General features: G+C 47.4%; 1 protein-coding gene across 3 annotated transcripts in view; it reads left to right on the top strand.

The window, feature by feature from the left end:
* The window catches only part of ERG (ETS transcription factor ERG), a 214,924-nt gene that overhangs the window by 81,038 nt on the left and 108,444 nt on the right, over positions 1-25,442 (top strand). Inside the window, exon 1 of one of the 3 annotated variants that reach the window (XM_053917182.2) lies at positions 24,144-24,259. The exons of the other annotated variants lie outside the window; for them this stretch is intronic. The gene's annotated coding sequence lies outside the window, so the exon portion shown is untranslated. Of the gene's footprint in view, positions 1-24,143; positions 24,260-25,442 lie in introns of those variants that run through there. 3 annotated transcript variants of the gene reach the window in all.

Here is a 25,442-nt window from a genome sequence, read left to right as displayed (position 1 = left end):
TCATTACTGATTCCTTCTGCCAGGCACTGGGGGTGTTTGGACTAGGACACCATTCCTGTTCGTGGTGGGACCGAAGGAAGCCTAGGACAACCCTTCCTGCATAGTATGTATGGCTTTGCGGTGGGTGGAGAAAGGGACAGAACGGGGCCCTGTGACCAGAGCCCTTCTGTGCGAGGAGGGGAAGGTCAGACAGAGCTCAGGAAGCTCTGCTGTGAGTAAATGTGCCAGCAGAAGAGAAAATCAACACGTCTACGGGATTTTAAGGAAGGGGTGGCCACCCATATGTGGGGTAAAAGAAAGGCCTTACAAAGAGACAAGGAGCGGGCATGGAAGGTGGAGCCAGGTGGTGGCAATAAGGAGCTCCCTGTGGAGAAGACGCTGTTAAATCTGCCTGGGTCTAGGGGGCCAGGGTAGGGAGGGATCTGGAGGCCTGGAAGCCCAGGGAGCCATTTCTAGGATTAAGAAGGATCTTGAAGAGAAGGATGCAGTGGGACAGAAAGAGAAGGGAGAGCAGGTTGGAGAACCTGGCTGTGAAGGGTTGAGTGGAGATGTCTGGCAGGAAGTGGACTGGAGCTAAGGAGACCGTGTGCATCCGGGGTGTTTTGAAGATCAGCCATCAAAGGGAGAGTCTCACTCTCGTGTGACTGTGGCCACATTGTGAAAGCTCTCCCAGTGGGCTTTGCTGGAAGCCAGCTTGCAAGTCACTAAAGAGAAAGTAGGCAGATGATAAGATGTGTTGACTGTTCTTTGGAGAAATACGGTGGTGGAGGTCAGGACTGTACTGTATTTGTCTTTGTGTCTGAGAGTTGTAGTGCTGTCCTGGCTCAGCTGGCTTTTGTTGGCACAAGGGAAAGTGAGAAATTGAATGTTGGCTTAAGTAGAGTTAAGAGATGTTTTGGGTTATTTGTTTTAGGACAAAAGAAATTTCTCTTGCACAGAGGAAACACGCATTGCGGAAAGAACCACGCAAGGTGCTGAAGGGAGAGGGCAGTGGGTGGGGCAGTGGGCTGGGAAACTCTGGCGGGGTCTGGTTCAAGGGTACCGGTGGAGGGGTCAGATTTGGAAAGGCACATCTCTGAGTCAAGAGAAAAGGGGAGGCTGTGGTGAAACTGTTGAGAATTCTTGGGAGTGAAAAATTCACATTGAAAGAACTTAAGTTTTGTGGCTTTACTCTTCTGGTCAAAATAAAAAATCATCCATCTATCTTCTGAGAGTAGGTTTGGGTTGAGAGGCAGGAAACTCGAAGATTTCCAATAGCTGTGTTGGACATTACATACATATTTTAGAAAACACATACATAGAACATAAATTATAAATAAATAAAGGAGTAGAAGTATATTCCAAATGAGTTTTATTTTATTTTATTTTTATTGTTGACACTATTGCAGATGTCCCCATTCCCCCCTCCAAACTTTTCCCCCTTCCTCCCAGCCCCCACTCCCCCTTCCCTCTGGCCTTCACCACCTGCCCGTGTCCACAGGTTATACATACATGTTCTTTAGCTTAATCCCTTCCGAATGAGTTTTAAAAATGACGGGGTTTGTGGTAGACCCAACTAATATACTTGTACAATTTTCCCAGCAATGCTTAGTCTCTGGGGTTGGGGCAAGGAAAGAAGACAGGCAGCAGGTGGGGGTGGGGGTGGGGGTTGCCCAGCCTTCTGGTTAGTAAGGAGAGGGGAGATTTCAGGGTAGAGTAAGTGGGTGATGAGTTGACCATGGGAGGTAAGGGAAACCATGAGGTGACAAAGGATCTGGGAAAGTAGAGACTAGTCGAGGAAGAGGGGCCTTAACTCGGGTAGAGGGCACTGCAGAAGGAGCGAGGGCCAAGGAGGGCTGGAAGGAGAGAAGGCTGTGGTCTGTGGGAGGAATTTCAGTTAGAGGTTTTTTACCCTCATCAGGTTGAATCCCGCGTTGGCCGTGTACCTTCTTTAATCATTTTCATCGTGTTTGGTTGGCTCGTCTGGAGGTTTCTGTGTCTGTTAGAATAGGATACCCTGGGAAAGGAAATGTAAAAGAAAATGTATCGCTCTTCGGCCTTGGTTAAGACCACATTTGGAGCGCTGTGTTTAGTTCCAGACATTTCTGTTAACTATGCTTTCTCCGTAAACCCTGTTGGCCAGGCCCTGGAAACCCAGAACGTGGCCCTCCTCTGCAGCTGACTCTCTGGCCCAGGCCACCGTTATCTTGTGCACGGACTGTGCCTCGGTTCCTACCAGTCTGCTGTCACCAGCTCTGACCTTTCATGGGTCTGCTCTCCACAGGCTACTAAAGTGACCGATTCAAACATCGTTAGACCATGCCCCTCGGCTTCTGCTTGCCTTGCAGTGCCTCCCACCTCACCAAGAGTAAAGGCTCAAGTCTCCCTGGTGGCCCCTGGGCCCTGCACCATCTGACCCTGTTGCTTCTTTGACCTCATCTTCTGCTTCACCCTTGGTCCGCCCCACTCCACCCCCACACAGGCTTTCTTTGCGTTTCTCAAGCAGCCCAGGCGTGTTCCTGCTGCAGGGCCTTTGCAGCTGCTATTCCTTCGTGTCTGGAATGCTCTGCTTAATAGTGACGTGGCTGTTAGCTCGCTTCCTTTAGGTCTTTACCTCATTCATAGTAAGGCCTTCTCGTCCCTTCTAATGAGCATTGTTGCCCAGCACTGCACCCCTATTCACCCTCCGCCCCTCAATTTTATGCCCCCTTCTAACATGCCACTGAGTTGACCCTTTTCCCCCCAATGTCTCCTCCACCGAGAAGGGAGGTTCACGAGGGCGGGGTTTTCCTCTCGCTGGCTTGTGGCTGCAGCCTCCCCTGCTTCACCCCGCGGGTCCTAGCACAGAGCAGGTGCTGCACACACGATCAATGAGTGAACATTGAGTCACCTAGCTACAAATATTGGGCACGGGTAGATAGGAGGTGATTGCAGGGGTATGACTGGGGGTGAGGGTCTGAAGGCACGCCATCCAAAGGGCATTTGGAGGGGTGTTTGCTCTGGGGGTTAGGAGGCTTTGGGTAGCATGGGAAACATCTTAGCTACTGTAGTGTCGGGGACACACTATACTTGTTCTACGTAACTCTAGCCTGGCGCAGAACCTGCAGCAATGGGGGGCGGGCTGAAGAAAGGGCGATTTCAGCTGCACAGAAAGATCTCCTCTCTCTGGCTGGCCACCCGCCAGGGCGACCAAGTTTTTAAGACAGTTTGCACCACTGAGCATTCCAGTGGGAACGCTCTAGCCACCAGTTGGGTGGGTTCTCCTTGAGGACTTTCAGGGGAAGAATCTCAGGTAGCAAAAACACATGTAAAACACTTTCACCAGTTTTAAAGGGATAACAGTAAATTTGCTAAAATAGGAAATTTCTTCTACTGCTGTGGCTCTTCTTTCTTTTCTATAAAATATTCGTTTATTTCTTATGTAGTAATGACTCGTGTGGACTACCTACGTAGTGTTTTCTTTTTTCCTGTTTTTATCACCCCGCTGGTACTCCCAGTTCAAGTGTCGGACTGTCACGGAAGAATGCGAATGCAGTAGATCAGACCAGTAGTTCATTTTCCTCTGACAAAGTGGTTTCTCTATTTTTAGAAATGTGTTCCTCCAGAAACATCAGGAACACATTAAGCTATATAATAACTAAGATTTTAAAGCCATGTTTTGAAGACCCTCTAAACCCGATTGGTATAAACACAGTCCGCCTGTCACGGTGATGATGTCATTTGTCCCATAAACATCGTTTAGCCTTTGGAGACTCACAGCAGACCCAGCAGTAGAATTCATAAACAGGCCGTTAGAAAATACCTACACAGAAAAGCCAGTAATTTGAGTACCGTAGGCTGAAGGGTCACAGGGCATCTCGATGGCTTGTAAAGGAAAAGAGAGAGCCAGGAGGGTGCAGTGTTTGCGCTTTGAGGCTCTTGCTATGTTCGGGTTATGCATTTTTAAGAAGCGTGACATGAATTCTACTTGAATTGCTCAAGTTTTTGTTTCTAAGTATGCCACAAATTACATATTTTCTTCAGCGTAGACTTTAAATCAGTTTGAAGTAAAACTTTTCTTTGGGAATAATTTTGATGGTGTTTTCATCTCAGTGATTCACCAAAAAATTTTTAAATTGTTCAAGATTCTATTTAAGCCTGACTCAGTGCCTTGAAACTCGTGTCACGGCTGCTTCCTCAGATGACATCCGGGATACATGAGCCATTCCGGGTGCGCTTTAGAGCACAGCCAGAGGCAACCTGTGGCCTGCCCCAGGCCTTCCCGTGGTCACCCACAGGGCGGTGGCATGCACAACCATGATGTGAGGGGGCACGGGGGTACAGGCACCATTTCTGCAGGGCCAGCCAGGCAGCCCCCCGCCTTGTGCCCTGAGTTTATTCATTTGGATCCCCGAAATGATGGAGGGGACTTTCACGCAGGTCATTGTGGTTGGGAAATGGACTTTTCTCCAAATTTGATTTGAATGGAGCTCCTTAAACAGAAACAGATGGGCGTGTAAAAGCCAGCATCAGAACTCTTACAAAGCAATAAAAAAGAGTAATAAGGCTTTATAATTGGATGGCATCTTTCATCCAGATGGGCTCCGCGGCCTTCTGAAGCCTCGCCCAGTAGACCGGTGAGGCAGACCTGCAGTGCGCTTTCCATGCACAGTTGCGTCCGGGTAAGTGAAATGTGAAGTGTGCGAAGCCCCCGCCATCCCCGGAGCTGCTGGAGGGGGAGCTCAGGGAAGGCACTGGAGTATGGAGCCTGTGTGGCCTGCTGCTTCTGTGGGAAGCCCACTGCGTTGGTGACGTGAGCCCACGATGTGGCCTCCTGGCCTGGCCCTCTTCAGCTGCCTCCTTCCTCTTTGTCAGGGAGCCACCCACTATTGTCATCACCAAAATGTCTTCGCACTTACAGCTTAGAGGTCGGTTAGTCAGCTGACGTGTGGCACATACTTTGTGGAGGCAGACTGAGGAGTCTCACACCCAGAAGAAGCACCTGGTTCCTAGAAGGATCAGATTGAGGTGACGGGGGCTGTTAGAAAGCTCTGGAAGGCAGGGTCTGCTTGTGTGTCGATGTATCAGGGCCATGGGGCCTAAGTGACAATCGTGGGACCTGAGTCCTGGCCAGGCCTTGCCCTGAAAGTGGGGAGGGGTCGGCGGAGATCTCGCCGATGTCTGCCCCTGCGTTCTCGGTGAGCCAGCCTGTGTCTGGGCATTGAGAGAGACTCAATAATCCACTCACCTTGGGCTCATAGTTTACTGGTAATTTTATTTAAAGTTTAACTTACAGCTACGGGCAGCTCAGTTATGCACAAAACACAGGGCTGGGGGGAAGGAAAGGGGTTCAGGCTTCCTCTTGGGGTGACGAGAAAGTTTTGGAACTAGACTGAGGTGTGGTCACACAGTGCTGTGAACGTGCTGTGGGCCTCTGGGTGGTTCACTTTAAAACGGTTAATGTCGTGTGACGCGAGTGTCAGAACTAAGTATTTCTGAATGATGTTTAAAAGTCAGGTGATGCAGATGTTCTTTTCATGCACTAGGCTCAGAGCTGAAAGAGCGCTGGGGATGTCCCGCTCCCCCGGACGCCCACCTGGGGTCAGGGCAGGTGCCCATGCTCCCAGGTGTCCAGTCACGCTCATTGTGTGGACAGCCTGCCGGGCCACCCCAGCCCGATGGCGGCAGAAAGGAAACGGGAGGGGCAGGGGGCCAGGCAGGGAGTGCCCACTGCAGTCAGGAATAGGTTCTCTGGGTGTCTCACCAGAAAACTTGGTAACAATTTCTAGCTGTCTCTAATGGTTAACTTTTTGTCTTCATTCATTGATTTCTTTCTATTCTCCCGTGCTTAAAAATAACTCAGAAGTTATTTCTGAAGCAGCACTGCCCAGGAGAAATAGAGTGTGAGCCACGTAAGCAAGTTTACATTTTCTAATAGCCACATGAAAAAAAGTGAAAGTAAAAAAAAAAAAAGATGAAATTAATTTTAATCACATCTTTTCTCTAAATATATTGTTTGGGTACCACCTCAGTTTCTGCCTGGAAGGTCCATTCCATCCAAAGTGGAATCTTTTCAGTACGTAATCAATATGAAAATGATTAATGAGATATTTTACTTTCTCTTTTTGTGCTGTCTTCAAATCCAGTGTGCGTTTTACACGTATAGCGCTTGGACCAGCCACCTCTCCTGGGGTCAGCAGCCACATGTGGCTCGTGGCTGCCGCAGGGAAAGCGCCGATCGGGATGTTCCGATTTCTGTTGAGTTCTCTGTGGACCCAGGAGATGTTCAGGGAGCCGAGGAGTGGGTGTAGACTGAGAATGGCACTGTCACTTTAGGAAAGAGCTTCAGTCTCATTGCCATTAAATTGTCTGCGCAAATGACAGACAGGGCCACTGCCGGCCTCGCAGCCTTGGGAGTGGGGTGGGAGGAGCGCATCCCTTCCCGTGTCCTGAGTGGGAAACTGAGGTTCCCAGAGCGTAGGTGAGCTCTCTTCCTCCTGCCACCTGGCTTCCCCACTGTCCCGGGTGGACTGGCCAGTCTCTGTTCTCAGGGGAAAAGGTTCGTGCAGCTGAAAGGAGCCCAGTCCCATCTTCCAGAATAGAAAATGAATCTCAGAGAACTACAGCAGCCATCCCGGCAGCCACCTGGCAGCTTGGACAAGAGACACCCAAGAGCGCCTTCGACTTCCTGGGCTCAACCTCACACCCAGGACATCTCCCATCCCGTCTCCCAGCCAGTACCTGGCCATGTGGCACATGGTGAATGTGTGTGACAACATGGAAACCATGGAAGTAGACAGACTGGGTCACGTCCTTAGCCAGTTAGTCCTGGGATAAGCCCTGGCCTGACACCAACTCCAGAAGCCTGGAATTGCCCCAGCAGTACCCCTTCCGCTGCAGCTCAGACATAAAGCAGGTAGCAACAGGGTGGGGGTCCATTTCTTGTTTGATCACTAGTCACAGAAATTCCATCTCCATAGTCCAAGGGCTTGGAAGGAAGAGGACCAACTAGTCCCAGGAATACTTGAGTATACTTTTAATTCTTCAATCCTATTTTCTTCCAGTAGGTAGCACTAAATAGATTTTATTGACCACAAAAAAGTCCACAAGTTAAATTTATCAATGCATTTTGTTCTTGTTAAGTGAAGATTTAACTTGCAAAAGGAAATTTCAGGGTTGAAATGACTTCAACCAAATCAATCTGACTTTGTAAGTATAGATAGGTGACAGCTAATTGCACAATTTTTATCAAGCATTTTGAAGGGAGACCCCCGTTGTCTGGTCTGCCCATGGGTTCTTCCACCCACGGCACACAGTGCCTCAGGCTCTGTGTTTGGTTCTGAATATTCAAAACTGTGGCCAGTTGCCTCCAAGTGTGATGGTGGACACAACTGTGCAAACATGTTGCCTAACAGAGAATGCGCAGAATGCTAGGGGACACAGAAGAGGGGTGACAGTCCAGGGGAAGGCTTCACTGAGGAGGTGAGGGGCGATCTGGACTGAAAGCGTGGAGAGGAGTTCTCGAGGAAGGTAAGAAGAAAGAAGTGTTAGGCCTGGGAGAAAAGGACTGTTCTGGAAGCCACAATCATTTTCACATGGGCTCCTTCTCCAAAGGGCTCACCCTTGGTGTTATGGACCAGCTTTCCAGTTTGGGCCCTGGACGGCACTACTGCGGGGAAGCTCGGGTGGCCCCTAGAGCCCCTGTGTGTAGGTCAGGTTTGGTTGGAGACAACCTCACTCTCTCCCTGGAGAGTCCATTTTCAGAGCTAATGTAGCAGCCAGGTATTCAGTCCCAGGCTGATGGAGGTCCCCCTGTGAGCTCCATCCATTACAGCTTGTGTAATGCTTGTCATCAGGTGTAATAACCTAGGGCAGGGTCCAGAGACAGCATGCTTGGGCAGGGCGGAGAAGCAGAGAGGATGAAAGGTGAAAATGCACGAAGAAGATAATGTTGATTTAAAAAATTGTATTCTTATTGGTTAAAGATGTGGGTTTAACAGGATGTTTCTTCTAGCCCCGAAATTCCATAGCCATTTATCTGTGTGTCTCTCTCATATGAAAACTGAGGCAGTCCCCAAAATCAAGCACTTTAACTTGTAAACGCAAATGATTTTATGCGGCCAACACAGCAGAAGATCCGAAATTGCGGTTGATTTGAAAAGTTTAGGAAACATAGCGGCTTTCGGCAGGGAACACATCCTACTCTTATTCCCCGTAGTTATGTTGCTGCACGGTCTTTACGTGGTTCACCTTCGTTTCGATCTTCCATGTTGCCCGGCTCACAGGTTTACCCATTGCGGGTTATCTATGAATGAGTGATCGAATGAATGAGGGAATGAGGAAAAGGTGCTTTGGAAATCATGAAGTAGTCACCAGTGTAAGATATCCAGTGTTGTTTGTCTGTAAGAGGTGCTAAAGGACTTTCATTTAATCTTCGCTTTTAATTGTGGTAAAATACACATCACATAGCGTTGCTCACCTTCACCCTTCGTCAGTGCACAAGTCAGTAACGTCAGAAGCGCAGCGCATTGTTGCGCCATCACCCGCCAGTGCTCGTCCGTCTCAGAAAAGTGAGACTCAACGCCCGTCAGTCAGTGACATTATATTCCCTCCTCCCCCAGCCCCCGGCAGCCACCTTTCTACTTTCTGCCTCTGCGACCTTGGCTATGCCAGGTGCCTCATCTAAGTGAGGTCACAGCAGTGTTCGTCTTTTTGTGCCTGGCTTATTCCACTCAGCCTGATGTCCTCAAGGTTTGTCCATGCTGTAGCAGACTTCCCTTCCTTTTTAAGGCTGAGTGATACTCCGTTGTACATGCAGGCCACATTTTGTGTATCCATTCACCAGCTGATGGACTCTTGGGTAGCTCCTACCTTTTGGCTGTTGTGAGCAATGGGTGTGCAAAAATCTCTTCAAGAACCTGCTTTCAGTTTCGGGCATTATATGCCCAGAAGTAGAACTGCTGGGTTATAGGCTGATTCTAGTTTTAATTTTTTGCGGAGCTGTTTTGCACAGCAACCGCACCGTTTTACTTTCTCATCAACAGCGCACAAGGGCTCGCTTCTCCACATCCTCATCCACAACCTCACCTTGTCCCTCTCTGTCTTTGTTTGGTTTTTATGGCAGCCATCCTTAGGCTGGGAGGTGCCAAACTGTCTTGAAGATTAATGAACACAGCTCTTGCGTGCCACTAGCCTGTCCTCAGCCCGTCGGTGACTTTCAAGAAATCGTTCTTGGAAACAGATTATATTTTGAAGTCAGAGGCTTCCTAGGTGTGACTTTGGAGAACTCTCTGAATCAGTCTCGACAATAGCAGCTTGGATAAGACACCCCCAAACTACCTCCTTTCCCAAACCTGAAAAGAAAAATAGTCAAAATTATTTATTTTTTTAAAAAATTACAAACTGGCCTTCTGCATGGGCCTGTCAAGAGTGACTGACAGGCCCATGCAGAGGAAGATCAGCAGGTGAGTCATCCAAAGATCGTGTGCAGAGAGTGAGGAGCAGAGGCACGCCGGCGACCGGTGTGTCCTGGGGGATGTTGCACTTGCGTGGAGCTGTCCAGCAGGAGAGAGGCAAGTTACCAAGGGTTTATTTGCACATAATGCACTAGGACTCTCTGTTGCGGTACAAATAGAAGCGACATGTTTGGTGTGAGCGCCCGCGTGTGTGGCAGGGCAGTGCGTCTCATGGAGGGAAAAATGGCTGTTTCCTGGTGAGAGAAAGTGCCCTCGTGTACTTGCCGAAGGCAGGCGAGTTTCAGAGCTGGGATGCTGTGACATCACCCAGCAGAGTTAAGTCTCATTGAGCGGCTGGCGTGAGAGCGATTTGCAGTGAGTTATGAGGCTCTGAAACCCTCTAAGTGAGTTTACGCCCTTTGTGGCTGGATGTGAGGACTTTTCGTTTAGCCTGTTTGTTTTAACGAGCTGGTGCAGGGCAGCGCACGCAAATGAGAAACACATGATGGACCCCAGGCGAGAGAGAAGCAATAACTCCGCAGATTTTTGAAGAAGACTAGTCATACCACAGGCTACCATTACAACAGAAAAAATAACAAGAATTTTAATGCAGTTGTCTGGCCAAATATATTCATTTAAACTGAATGCCTTTAAAAAAAAAGTTATAGCTGTGAGGCAGGACATTCCATTGGCAAGCATCTTCAAAACCTTCGTCTGAGGAGATTCATTGAAAAGTATTGAAGTGTGGCAGCCCTTGCCGGTATGTGCATTTGGAACAACCACTGAGAAGTCTTTGATCATTTATGTGAGGCTTCTTTGAGTTTGCACAAAGAAGTGAAAATAGGAAGAGGTGCATTTTTAAACAGGTTGACTCCTTTGTGTTTACATAACAGCAGGGCGGGTCGATTGCGGGATGGCAGAGATGCATGCGGGATTTCTAGGCTGAGAACACCCGGGCCCCCAAGATCCCCCCAGCCAGCCCTTCCCTCGCCTTAGCCGCCTTAGCCGCATGACGACTCGAATTCAAATCACCGAGTCAGATTCCTGATTGTCTTGTCTGGAAACGCTTTTAGGAAAAGGTGTTCTACACCCTCACTTGGGAATTTGCCCTGGGTTCCAATAGCTTTGGTTCAAAAAAGAACACCTTTCTGTGTGTGTGTGCGCACGCATGGGCTTTAATTTAGAAATGTGAGACCTCAAAGCACTTCATCTTAGTTCAACAAGCATTTTGCTGACTTCCAGGTTCTGGGAAGCCAGAGATAAAAAAGAGATCGCGCCCTCAGGAAACTCTGCAGTTCACTCAGTAGTTCATTTTTACCAAAAACTCGCTCTGAAGTTGACAGCTGATGCAGCACTGAGAGGCTTATTGGGTCAGCTGGTTTAATTTTATTATTTGATATCATTATATTTCTTGTGAGTCTGCCTCATGTGTCAACCTCCAGTGAGAACATCAGGTGATGGTTCTTTCTAGAGGTGCTTTTGTGCTTGGGGTCCACAGAGGTGCTTGGGGGCCAGGTATGTGGGCTGGGAGGGAGCTGAGGGTGTGTGTTGGTGGGGTGGTGTGTCCCCAGCTTGAACACACTGGGCCTGGGACCGACACCAGGAATCTTTGCTGTTGGCTGCTCTCCTCACTCTCTCTGCAGACTCCGCCTTCCACGTGACGGTCCCCTTTAGAATCCTCCACACAGAGGCGCCTGTTTCTGATAAAGGAATAACGCAAGGTGTGGAGGCTTCTTTTGGTTTTATAAAATTACCTTTAGTAGTGACTTTGGAAATTGTTTTCCATCAGTTGAAATGGAAGCCTACAAACACTTTCTGCCTAAATGCACTCTTCATCTCTAGCTATTGTGTCTTTATTATGGGGGAAAAAAAATCTGTATTTCTTTTCCTGCAGCTCAAACAAAGCCAGAAATGAGCGCTATTAACGGCTTATCTTGTCAATACTTCCATGTGTCCAATTATCATGGGTTTTCCGTCTGTATCTGTGAATAATGGGGAGACGGTCTTCCCTTTGTCATTTCAGATTATCGGAGCTTTCTTTCTCTCTCGCTTCCCTTTGTGACCCATTATTGTTCTGAAAGCAACCAAGAAAATACAAAATCTTACTTCTCACATGGACACAACTTGGCTTTCTACTGGGAGGCAGAAAAGAAATCCTATCATACTCTTTCTTGTATGAGATTTTCCTCCTTGAAAGGAGCCAAATTGTCCGCACAGTTGTTTCAATTGATAGAAAGGCCCTGAAGCGCTCTCTGGGCCGGTTCCGTTGGACACCGTGCGCTTGGCTTCCACGGGACGACGTCTCCCGGAGCTCACGGAGACGGTGCATGATTGGAACCAGGCCCCCTCACGGCAGCACTGTGCTCTCAAGAATGTGGTGGCCATTCCCCCAGCTCTGTTGCCTCTTATTTTGTCCGTATGTCATGATTTTCCTAATTGGGTTCAAATTTGCAGCTTTTAGGAACATGATTTCTAATCTCTTGAGATTTGTTTGCTCCTGTTCTACATATAAACCAGTGACTCACTTAATATATCCAAGTCAGATTTAGAAAACAATTAAATTGCATTTCTTGATTCAGTTAGGTTGTCTGAGAGGCCTTTGCCAGGTGGGGATGGGCACGTTGTACTGAAGCCAAGCAAGTCTGAGGGGAGAGGGCGGCTGTTCACACACGGACCCTCTTCAAAGTATCCAGGAAGGGGTCGATCCTTGTTTTAAGTAGTAATCTTAGCCTTCAGCCATATTCTAGTTTTTGGAAAAAAAAAAAAAAACAAAAACCCTGGAAAAATTGTGTTGCCACATGTCAGGTGATGTCACCAGGCGTGGGAGGCTACCTAGCGAAGACGAAGAATCTTAATTTATCTGCGAGCTGTTTCTGATTAGTGCAGCCGAGGGAGGGTCACTTTGAGTAATGAGGCCTTGACATCTCTTTCACGGGGAATCCACACCACTGGTCACCAGATGTGCGAAGGCAGGCGCTGCGGGCTGCCTGCCGGTCCCGTGAGCTGCACGTGTTCAGATGCCGCCACCCGCGTTTGTCGTGGAGGAAGAGGGGCCAAGCCAGAAGTCCACTCTCCCTGCTCCCTGCCCGGTGATGCAGAGTTTTGGTTTACGGCAATTTATTGTTAATATTCATGTCCGCGGACCAGCTGTTTGGCGAGGGCTGCTCCCCTGGTTGACCTCTGTTGATCTATTTAATATCATGAGACTTTTCTGAGATGGGGATTTTCATATAACTACAAAATTCTAGAGTAGGGACCTTGAGGAGACTTTGAAGGTCATTTGCTATTGCAAGTCTTTCCATGTTCAACTTTCCTTTTAGACTCTTGTAACCTATAAAATGGAGCCTATGGAAGTCAAGATCACCGCTGGGAAAAAGCTTACTTTCCAGCCTCCCGTCCCTGTTCCCAGCCACATACCAGCCGAGCACATGACTGTCCACATGTTAGAGCTTCAGGGACGGGCAGCCGTCTCCTGCTCCCCCGAAACTCGACAGTGTAGAGCACAGGCTGAGAGGCATGCAGAGCTCTACCTGCCAGTCCCTCCCAGTTAGTTAACGAGCCTCATCCCCATTCCTGGCAGGTGGCTGCACGACCTTCCCTTGCCGCCCGCGTCCCCTTTGGGAGCCTTTTGGCCTTTCTGGTCTTAGACCCTCTGGAACTATGCAAATCGTAAAGAATAAGGAAGTGCCTTTTCCAAATGGGACCTTTCAGATATTTGAGGACAACACCCTCATGCCTCCCTCTCCCTCGTTCTTTTCTTTCCAAGTCTGTCCCCCAGTCTCCTCTGCTGGTCTTTCCAGGGATTTTGTTTCTGATGTCGATGCCATGCCGGCTGACTTCCCATGGATGTATTCCCAAGGCTCCCGTCACTTTTTAAAATGCTGTCATTTCGTCCTGGCCAGTGTGCCTCTGTGGGCTGGGGTGTTATCCTGTAACCGAAATGTCACAGGTTTGATTCCCGTTCAGGGCACATCCTTAAGTGGTGGGTTTGGCCCCCGGTCTGAGCGCTTGTAGAGTCAACCAATAGATGCTTCTCTTTCACATCGATGTGTCTCTCTCTGTCTTCCTGCCTCTCTCAAAGCAACGGGGAAAAAAAGTCCTAGAGTGAAGATAAATAGAAAATTTAAAAAAAATGCTGTCATTTCATTCTGTGCTGGTCAGATTACAACTAGAAGTACATGCGGTATTTCAGATTGGAGCCAAGTGACAGAGTGTAGGGTTTCTCAGACCGGGGGGCAGGGGGGGGGTTGTTCCCTGAGGTGCAAAGTCTTGCAAGAGCCCAGTACTCCCTGGTCTGACTTTACTCGTTTCTCTTTTTTATCCCCCATGAGAAGAGCTTTACCAGAGAACCTCTCTCTTTTGTCTATATGTGGTAATCTAGATAATGATTTGCTCATTTAAAAAGTGTCAATAATTCACAAAAATGCAGGCAATCAAATTAAAAACCAGTCTGGGACCCTACCCTCCAGAAATAAGACTGATAGAATACGCCACCTAAAATGAAAGCAGCATGTGTCATACAGGATCCATAGCTGCGAAATGACGTGCGCCTACATTTTTATGTGTAGAGAGTGTTACGAAAGGACAGGTGCCGGAATGTTGACGACGACCTGACTCTTACAAAGAGAATGCGCCACACGTACATGTCACGACTCCGCCCGTCTGTGTCTGTATCAAGACTGTCACAAGGACCCCGTACCTAACGTGGCGATGTGTGTCTCAACAGAGGGAATAACGAGACACATCAGTGCATTAGCTGTTGATTCCAATTTGATATTCTGTTGAAATTCATGTGGTTAACCCTTCTTCCCTGCTGTTGCCCAGCTCAGGAATGGGATAACCATTCACCCGGGGGGTTTGGGCCCCAGACGTCTTACCCACTCCATCAACAAGTTCTGCAGGCTCTGCCTTCAAAATATATCCCAGGGCGCCCGCTCCCCACCTCCTGCACCACTGGCACCCGAATCCCAGCCACCAGGTTGTTCTCTTGGGTAATGAAATAAGGCCCCTCCACTCACGGCCCCTCTAGGCTCCTCTCCATGCAGAAGGCAAAGTGTTTTCCTCAAAGTGCAAGTCAGTTGATGTCGCTTCCCTGCTAAACTTCATTGCATACGTCTAGACAATTCGTATAAAATCCCGACTCGTCCTCATGTTCCCATGGCCCTACCCGATGAGGCCTGCCTCCCACTGCCACCAGCTCACTCGGCTGCAGACACACTGGCTCTGGCTGGTTCCAGAATATTCCAAGCTCATTTCCCCCTCGGGGCCCTGCGCTCCCTGCTCCCCCTGCCCAGAACACTTCCCCTAAATTGTCATGGCTTTCTACTGCACTGTAGTCAGCTCTCTGCCCAGGAGTCGCCCCAGAGAGCCCAGCCTCGACCACTTGGTCCAAAAGGAGCTGCTTCTCACCCCTAGGGAGTATTTCCTTTTTTCAGAATGTCTTCATCTGTGACATTACTATTGTATGTAGTGGTCCTTTCTCCCTTGAATCCTCTCCAAGGGCAGCGTTACAGGCTTGGTGTCCGAGTGTGTCCCCCGCGCAGCTGGTGAATGACAAAGAGAAGGGGAAGGAGCCACTCGGGTTCCATCGGCAGCTTTCAGTGGTTTGGGAACTTTCCTTTTTGCTCTTGCCCCCCGATGTGCACACCTGCACCCACAGATGGTCGTCCCACAGGAGACGCGTCCTGCTCTGGTCCCGCGGAGTGAGAAGAAGGCGGACGGGTTCCTGGTTTGGTCCATCCTACCAGGAACACGAGAAAACCTGGTAAAACCAGCAGCCCCATTAATGGAGCTCTGAGGAACGGTGTCATCGAAGTCATGCTGGGGTGACAAACTAACTCCAAATCCCAGTGGCTTACCTTAACAGGGATTGGCTTCATGCACTACCACGCAGCCTCTCGGGCTGACAGAAGTGCCCGTGTCTTAGACCCCCTTGTTTGTATCAACACATGGCTCCTGGGGCCACCTCAGCAAGGGAGAGAAGAGCGTGGGGAGCTCCCCTGTTGTGTAGGCTACCTGGGACCTCAGGGGCATCTTTTACTTTTTTTCCCCCCACTGGCCTATCATGTGGTTTCCCATAACTGCAAGGGCTGGGAATCTTCCAGAGTGTCCAGGAGGTTACTAAGAAATTCATTAAGCTTAAAAACTTTTTAAAAAGATAGTAATAACAGCCCTGGCCAGGTGGCTTATTGGGTTGGAGTGTTGGCCCGTACACTAAAAAGTTGTGACCAAGATTCCAGGTCAGTGCACATGCCTAGGTTGCGGGTTCGATCCCTGGTCTGGGTGCGTGCAGGAAGCAACCAATTGATGTCTCTCTCTGTCTCTCTGTCTCCCCACCCCCTTCCTCTCTCTCTAAAATCAATAAACATATGCTTGGTGAGCATTAAAAAACAAAGTAGTAACAAAGAGTGAAAAAAATTATTAAGAAACTGAGCTTAAAATGCTTTTAAAATACACAAATAAATAGATAAAAGCTTACTTAGACATTCATTAAAAATTTTAAGCATATCAAATTTCTCAGTAACTTCTTCAAGTGGCCTATTTCCTAATCAGACATGCACACACATGAGCGACTGAAGATTTTACTGTGACTCCCCACACTGAGATTGGTGAAGGCCAGTGCCCTATACCGGTCTGCCTACAGCAGCCAATGAACAAAGTGTCCCTAACTGCGGGATTCTGTGACCCAGGCACTCCTCCGTGTGATGCGGGATTAATTGTATTGAGCCAGGAAAGAGCCCTGGAAAGATGTTTTCAATTCAGAATTTTTAAGCCATATTTTAGTTGGTTGGCCTCAAATCTTGTAAGAGTGCCTAACTCCATGGCAACCATCTCCTCTGTTCCCGTGACCACATCACACTGAAGAAGACGGGTCTTCTGAGCCTTCTAAGGTTGTCTCAACCTTTTCTTGGATAATCTGAAATAAATTTCCTTTTCAGTTTTTAAAATTAATTTTCTCACCTCTGTCTGTAGTTGCAAGTGCTGTTAATTCCACATCAGCCTCCAGTCCTTCCACAGTGGTGAATGTCGGGAGCAGAGTGCCTGCTTTCCATGGTGGGTTCTGAATTTGTGAGTGAGGGGCTCCTTGCATGGAACGATCGTGGGCCCTTGTGTTTAACCAGCTCTGTACTTCCTTTCTCTCTTTTTTGTCCAGTGCAGTTTTTTTGTTTGTTTTTTGGGTTTTGTTTTGTTTTGTTTTTTGGCTCTGTACTTTCTTGAGGAAGAATTTCAAACAGAGGCTGGAGAATTCTCTCGCAGGAGCATTCCAGAATTTATTTTCAGAAGTGCTCAGGTTGAACTGGGACATCTCTGCTTACAGACTTTTTTTTTTTTTAATGTTTCCAGAATAAAGGACACTGCATTCTTTGCTTTGGGGGACTTCCACAGTCAGGCGGTTTCTGTCTTCTCCACCTCACTAAAGACGCCCTAATCTGTTCCCGCCTCTCCTGTCTTTCGGAGTTTCTGATGATCATCAAGGACCCTCTTGCCTGCATGTTTTGAACATGCCATCATGCTTCTAAAGTACTCAGAAACGGAGCGGGAAGGTCAGCTCCAGCTTCGTTCGGCTCTGTGGTGTGAACGGGGCAAAGGCTCAGGGACTATAGGGCAGGGAGGGCATTAGCTCGGGCTGGTGCCGTAGATCCGTCATCTGCATCCGTCATCTGCATCCGTCATCTGCAGTGATCCCCAGGGTTCTGCACATGAAGACGCTGACTTTCGTCCCAGCGAGATGTGGCACAACTCCTAGTCCGGCGGTCAGCATGTTGCTGCCACTTGGTGACATGTTTGAATTCATTCTGTGTTTATAGAAATTCAAGCCAGAAAGACTCATAGTTTTGGCCGTTGATTAAAGCCATTTAAGTTCGATGTTTGACACTGTAATTAAATGTGAGCACATTCCATATTCCTTCCAGGGGAGAGGGCTCACCCTGGCAGGGTGTCACGGTCTAGCTTGGGTTAGGTCCCCAAGATTCCAAAGAAAGCTTTGATTTGTAAATGGTTGGGTTGAACGGTGCCTTCCAAAATATATCTTTTAGAGGTATGAGCTAACAAAATAAATGAAAGAAAATTGGATTAATTTTAATAATTCTGTTGCTTTGATTCCAAATCCTTGAACACCTACAAAAACAAAGTGCCTCTTAAAAGCACAGCCTTGCCGTCGGACACTGGGTCTCTCTGTGTCTGTTTATGAGTGGGAGCAGCCAGACGTGTGTTTTCAGATGGAAGGAGGCACCCGGAGGAGCGTGGAGGTTGCTGGGAAGCCCTTCCAGGGGACTGGTCGGAGATCACTGGGCTGCGTGCAGCTCCCAGAGAGAATTCCTTTCAAATTATGTTTTTCGAAACCAGATCCAGGCCCTTTCTGTTATTGATTGTTTTCATATGAAATAACACCGAAACCCGGTAGCAAATCGGGCTAGACGCAGATGAGTATTCCACATGGGTAGCTGGGATTTCAGCGAGAATTACAATAACGAATGGAGTGAGAGTCGGACACAAAACATTGACCGGGGCGGAAGCTCCGAGAAGGCATTCTGGACGACCACCTGCTTCATGGCCAGGGAGGGCTTCGTGGCCGCCCTGGTCCTGCCTCTTCCTTCCTGACCTTGGGTGAAGGACTGAGAGCCTGTCTGAGCCTCAGTCTCTTCACCTGGAAAATGGGAAGAATTGCACATAATTCACAGGGCTGTGGTAAGAATGAGCTCAGATGATTCATGTACATAAAGCGTTTTCTGTGACTCGCGGCGGCATGTGATAAATGAGCGCTGGCTGTCCTCATCGCCTGAATCAGTCCCACTCCCGAGATGAAGTAGGACAGAGAAGCTGTTCCCCTGGGAATTTTTTTTTTCAGAGTGTTTTTGGAGGTGGTATCAGGGACAGCTGCTCCCTGGAGTGTTCACTGTAAAGACATACTTGGTGTATTATAAGCTATGGCAACCGTAACACTACTCTCTGCATCCTATGAAAAGGCACTAATACTAATAATGGGCTCATAATGGCTTGTTGATCTGCGATAGACAATCGACTCTCTGATAGTGTGTAAAAAAAATGTTGAATACTCAGGTCGGAGCTAGCACAGACAGGATATAAACATGAAGCCACGTTATTTTTAGCATGCCCTCCCTGCCACCCCTGACAGCTTAGTGAGAACTGCAGGCCATACTTCAGGGAGGGGACCTGGAAGCGTGCGATCCAGCGGAATTCAGTGGGAGGGTCTGTGTGGAAAACTGGCCTCACCCAGACACAAAGCCTCCTTTGAGAAGCCGCGCTGCAGACCAGAGTCACCCCCACCCAAGAAATAACTGCCCTAGCTCATATGGAACAACTCAGTTCTTCCCCGAACATGTATTTTATGTCCAAGGAGGAATAGTTTAATAGAGCTTATACTTTGCTTTGTTTGTTCTGTTGCCATCCTGTCATATCCCAACAGACTGTCAGAGCGAGATCGCTCAGATTTCTACCGAAAATTCACCTGCGAAAAACAGCTTCGTCCTGGGGATCGGCTTGGAAAGTACTGAACTAAACGAGAACTTGCTCACTCCTTCTGTCTGGTCTAAGACTGATTTATGAGACAGAACCTGTATTGGACTTTGATAAATACCTTGGGAATATTTGGTCGAACTTTCACATTGTAATACGAAGCCACATATAGATAATTGCTTGATTAAAATTAAATATTCTGACCTGCCGGGTCTGCGCTATGAATTGATCATTAAAAACGGGTGGAGGGTATTCACACGGCTAGTCGGGCCATCGTGGCCAAATCCGTGTTATCACTTTCAAATCACTTTTATGGATTGAGACTTTACACCATCATTTGTCATATTGCAAATAAGAGAATACAGTTTACGTATGGATTTTTAATTTATAATATCCCTTTCTTGCAATACCAATGTAATCCATCATTTCAAATGTTAGTAAATCAAGACAGAGCCTTTTATTAGCAAATTTATGGATACCATAAGAAAAAGGAAACTGAAAATGTGTGTTTTGTAAAGACCATTACCTCACAAGTAAATCTCTCCTTACATTGGGGAAAAAAGTACAGAGCATATTTTATACATTTTAATTTAATTGTATCTTGCCAACATTTACCTATGAAAACAGGCCATGCTTATACTACTTCTTAAAAAGGGAACCTTGCTTTCGTCGCAGGTTATTTATAGAGAGGGGACCACATATGATGACAAATTGTTACCGCTCCTTCAGGTTTAGATGTAAGCAACTCCACGATAGAAAACTCTTCATTTTCCTCTGGCACCGTTAGTAGTTGCTGTGACCCGGATTTCAGCCCTGTGTACTGAGAACTTTGCCTGCCGACGGGACTGACGATCACATTCCCCAGAGGTAGCTGAATTTCTTTCACGTCATAGTTTCAGCATTCAGACCACAAACGGCAGGGACGATCAAGAATTTTACACGTAAGGGCGTCTGGATCTGCATGTGTACCCCGGGGCCCCTTCAATGCCCATCTGGTCAAACTTACCGTGATCCTACTGGCGAAGTGAAGTCCAGGCACTTGGACTTTCGAGATTCTGACTCTTGCCTGCTCAGAGGAGTTTTGTCATTGTTGTGTCTAATTTCGACTGCAAATTCCTAAGACATTTCTTAAGTTGTTTACAACTTTATTTTAGTGTCCAAATTTCAAAACCGGAATCACGGTTTCTTGCAAACATACTCCGTGACCTTGATTTCTATCCTTTTTGTCTCTTTGCATTCGTCACTCTGGGATGAACCATATCGTATTTATACGCAGGATACCCTTCCCCATAACCCTGGTATTGTTCTTCATTTGAGATCCACTGTCTATTTTTGTAAGGTCCCTTTTTGTGAGTTTCTTTTGTCCCAGGGCACCTTTGTTTCCCCACCCGGGGGTGGCATCACAGTAGTGTTTAAGGATGCGAAGTGAGGAGGCAGAAAGGCTTTGCTTCCAAGTCAGTAGTTGCCATTCTTAGCTCCCTGGTTATGACTGTCTCCTGATCGATACCACAACTTGCTGTGACTGTGGGCAAGTTCCTTAACTTCTCTGTGCCCCTGTCCTTCAGCTGTAAAGTTTGGCTAATAATAAGCACACTGACTAAGGATTTGTGATGATTGGCCCAGGGCTTCACTCCATATATAGTAGCTGCACTTTGAGGTGCTTAATGTTGCCTGAAAAAACACGCAGGACTCGGCTGGCCAGTCTCCCTCCAAGTTTGTGACCACAAATCTCTGATGGGCACTCAGCGCGGTATGGAAACCCTTCTGCACTTCCCGAATCATCGGCTGGCTCTTCTTTCTCTGCTCAGCTCCTAAGTGCTGGACAGTCTCAAGGCTCAGCTTTAATCACCTTTTCTTTGTTAATCTGCACTCCAGTCCCCACCCCCCACCCCAAATGGCATGGCTTAAAATCCACGCAAATTTCAGTGATTCTCAATCTTACTTCCCTGTTTTTAACCGTCTCTGAATCGATACCTATAAGCACCTTCTATTTTGAGTACAAATCCTGATCTGTTTCTTCAAACTTGTATTCTCCCAGTCTCCCCCATCTCCGCAAAGTGGAAACGCTATCTAAGGCCAGACAATAAAACTGAATGACAGCCAGAAACCACAAAACCACAAACCACCTCTGAGTCTCTTTTCTCTACTTTGCAGCACATCAGCCAGTCTTGTCAACTCTTCCCCCCATAGCTCCTGGTCCCTCATCCCTCACCTGGAGTGATGCAGTAGCATCTTAGCCGGGTTCTCCCAGCTTCCCTTTGTGCATGCTGACAAGCCTTTCCTTAACTCAGCAGCTGGAGAGCCCTCGGAGCCTGTCGGTCAGATCCCACAGTCTCCACGTGATCTCTAGCCCAGAAACTCTCTGCCCTGGCAATAAGTCCGAGCTCCTCAATGCAGTGTGGGCCTTGCCCACCTTGCAGATGCCGGATGAAATTATACAGCCCTGGCACGTGGCACTCCAGAATATGTGGTTCTCTGCTGTGCCTGGCTCATGCCTGGCTCACACCTGGCTCAGGAATACTGAACTAGCTGGTCCGTCACCTGGAGGACTGCTTCTCTGCATCTGTAAATGGATTCTATTTGTTGTGTAATGCTGCCTCCTTGGTGAGGGTGGGTGACTTGTCCCTGAGGGTCCCTCCATCCAGTTCTTGCATCCTCACCGAGGAGGTGACCCTCATTGAGGAGTATTGAGGGTCATGATGAGTATTTTTGATGCTTCTCTACTTCCTCCCAGCTGGAGAAAGTGGACTTGATACATTACATTACATTACATGAGGCAAAATTACCCCTTCTGCACTGCTGTATTTCCATTGGGTCATGTGTCCCACTGATTTATAAGGGCTCATTACCTATTCTGGATATGAGTAGTAGGCTAGACGTGTTAAGAATATCACCCTCCATTCCATGGCTTGTATTTTTATTCTCTTAATAGTGTCTTTGGATGAAAAGAAGTTCTTAAACTTTTTTTTAAGTTATAACGTGGTTCTATTTATCGGTCTTTTTGTTTATAGTGTTTTGTCTTACTCACAAACTCGTCTTCACCCCAAAGTCATGAAGTTATTCTTCTGTGTTACATTCCAGAAATGTTATTGTTTTGCGTCTCACATTTATATCTGTAGTTTCCTGGACCCGATTTTTGGGGAGGATTCAATTCATTGTCAAGTTTCTGTTTTCCACATGGATATCCCATTTCCCCAGCATCGTTTTTCTAAGATTCGCTCTCTTTCTTCATCGCTTTATGTGTGACCTTGGCCAGAAATCACGGGTGCCCACGTGTGGGGGACTCTCTTTTCCTTCCCATTGTTTTGTTTGCACACACGAGTCCACTGTGACCTACTCACAGTGCCTTTGTGACAACACTTGGCAGAGCGGGCTGTCCTCCCATGCTCTTCTGTAAGGGCATCCTGACCCTGTCTGCTTTTGACCTTGTGCATTCCTGTATGAACTTGAGAATCCATCTGTACAAAAATCTTGTTGTAATTTTGACAGAATCTGCATTGGATTTGTTGATCAGTTTGAAGAGAATTGACATCATGATAGTATTAAGTCTTCCAGTGCGTGAACGGCTGTGCATTTATTTGGGTCTGCCTTCAATAATATTCTGTAACTTTCTGTGTGTGGGTCCTGCACATCTGGTATTATACTTGTTCCCATATTTTAAGATATTTTTGATGCTAATGAAAATAGTATCATTTAAAAATTTCATTTTCTATGGATGCTGATATGTAGAAATAACATGAAATTTTCTCTATTGACCCACAGCTAGCAGACTTCTTAAACTCATTGACCTAATGATTCATTTCTAAGTTTTCTTGAATTTTTATCTAAAAAAACCTATATCATCTGCTAGCAAGGTTTTATCTATTTCCCCCCAAATCCTTCGCATTTTATTCATTTTCTTGCCTTACGTACTGACGAGGGCCTCCAGAGCAACTTGTGACGGGTGTGGGGACAGCGAGCCTCTTCCTCTTTTCTCCCAGCTGGCAAGGGCTGGACTTCAGCGTTTCGCCGTCACAGCGCATGGCTGGCCGCAGGGTCTGCTGGATGCCCTTGATGAGAGCGAGCCAGTTCCCCTTTGTTTCTAAGTTACTAAGAACTTTCATCGTGAATTGTCACTGAATTTTATCAAATGCTTTTTCCTCACTTCTGCAAAATTATCACATGATTTTTTTGTTTTTACAGCATAAATTTAATAATTTTCATTGGTTGAGATAACTTTGCTCCTTTGAACAACCCCAGCCCGATGATGGCATATATCACTCTGTCGTGTATGCTGTTGTGGTTGGTTTTCCGGGGTTTTGTTTGGGTTTTTGCATCTGCACTTACGTGAGAGATCAGCCCATACGTGATCTTCGCTTCTCACGCCGTACGCGTGTCACTCCGATATCAAGCTCTCCTTTTTTACGTCATCTGGAAAAACATGTGTAAGGCTGGCATGATTCTTGTCTAATCATGTTAGAATTTGCCGGTGAATCATTCAGGGTCTGGAGTTTTTCTTCTTCACTTTTCTGGAGCTCTTTTTTTTAGAGGATTTCGATGAATTACTCAATGTCCTTAATAGTTATAGAATATTTTTAGAAGAGAGATTGCTGGTGAGGCATTGATCTGTGTTCCTAACAGGCATGAGTGAGAGTTCTTTGCTCCACGTTCTTGCTCATGCTACAAAAATTAAACTTTTCACCGTTGTTCTATGACTAGGCCCGAAACATGGTGTTCTAGCTTCCTTTGATTGTCTTTAGTATCAGTCATGTTTACCGGGATAGTTTATAAACTGCGAAATCTCGTGATAGTGACTCGCTCTCATCCAGCCTCTTTTATTTGTTTACTTTTATGAGGTGTAACGGACATACAATGCTGTGTGGGTTTCAGGTATACAACCTGATGCTTTGGTGCACGTCCATAGTATGGAATGGTGGCCACAAGCATTTTTAGTTAAAATCCCATCACCACACATAGTCACGATTTTATTTCTTGTGATGAGAACTTTCATAATTTACGCTCTTAGGAACTTTCAGATATGCAATGCAGTGCTGTCCCCTGCAGCCACCCTGCCGTACATCATGTCCCCAGACGTACTTACTTATAACTGGATGTTTGTACCTCTGAACACCCCTACCCATTTTGTCCCCCACTCTCCTCCTGCCTCTGGCAACCCCCAGTCTGTTCTCTGTATCTATGAGGGTTTTTTTTTTTTATCCTCACTCAAGGACATTGTTTTCATTGCTTTTTAGAGAGGAAGGAAGAGAGAGAAACATAGATGCAAGAGAAGCATCGGTTGTTTGCCTCCCGTACGTGGCCAGACCGGGTACCATACACGCCTGGACTCGGGACTGAATGCACCTGGGGTTGGGACCAAACCTGAGACCTAGGTATGTGCCCTGACAGGGAATCGAACCTGCAGCCCTCTGGTTACAGGATGATGCTCCAACCAACTGAGCCACACTGGCCAGAGCTGTTTGTCTTTGGATTCCACATCTAAGTGAGATCATACCGTGTTTATCTTTCTCTGTCTGACTTATTTCACTTATTACAATGCCCTCAAAATACACCCACGTTGCCTCAAATGGCAGGATTTCCTTCTTTTCATGGCTAATGAATATGCCAGTGGACGCACATACCGCATTTCCTCTCTCTACTCATCTGTCGACGGACACCTAGCTTGTTTCCATGACTTGGCTGCTGGGAATAAGGCTGCAGCGAACACGGGAGTGCAGATGCCTTTTCAAGATAGTCAGTGTGTTTCCTTATAGTAGTGAACACCCGAGTGGAGTAGCTGGATCCTATGGTGGTTCTAAGGTTGGTTGAGGAACCTCCACACTGTTTTCCACAGCGGCTGCACTGATTCACATTCCCACTGACAGTACACAAGGGTTCCCTTTGTCCACATCCTCACCAACACTTGTCTCTTTCTTCCTGAAAAGAGCCATTCTGACAGGTGTGAGTGATAGCTCGGTGTGGCTTTGATTTGCATGCCTTGGTGATTGGAGATGGCGTGCACCAGCTCTGTGCCGATGCGATGTCCTGAGGTCAGCATGTCACACCCAGGAATGCAGTCTCCAGCTGGCTGGCAGTCTGTCGTTTCCTCAAAGACTGAATTACACTGCGGCGTTGAATTGCTCTGTTGCCGTGTGTCTCAGCCGGGCTGATTTTCCTTCTGCACTCAGGAACATTTGGCAGCGTCTAAAGACAGTTTTGATTGTCATAACTGGGAGTGAGGGCGGTGCCACTGGCATGCAGAAGCCAGGGATGCTAGCAAAGGACCTGCAGGGCACAGGACAGTGCCCGCCCCCCACCCCAACAAAGAATTACTCAGCCCACCGTGTCGGTAGTGCCAAGGTTGAGAAACCCTGCAGCCTATTCCCAATGACGTGTCAGCACTGTCTGCATCTGCTCTTCCCTAAGGACACCCCCCTGCTTGTTTTCAGAAATTCGGTGTGCCTCGTGGTTGGTGAATGGGCATGTGCTATGGCTCATTTCGTTCGTCAGAATTATTGTTTCTTCCCTAGCGACACATGAACTCATGGTGGGCGCCACCCCTTACCGAGCACAGTC

The sequence above is a fragment of the Desmodus rotundus genome, chromosome 2 (genome assembly GCF_022682495.2).
Source record: "Desmodus rotundus isolate HL8 chromosome 2, HLdesRot8A.1, whole genome shotgun sequence".
In the NCBI taxonomy this organism is placed as follows: domain Eukaryota; kingdom Metazoa; phylum Chordata; class Mammalia; order Chiroptera; family Phyllostomidae; genus Desmodus; species Desmodus rotundus.
Note: the sequence above shows the minus strand (reverse complement) of the source record. Positions and strands in the feature narration are given on the sequence as shown.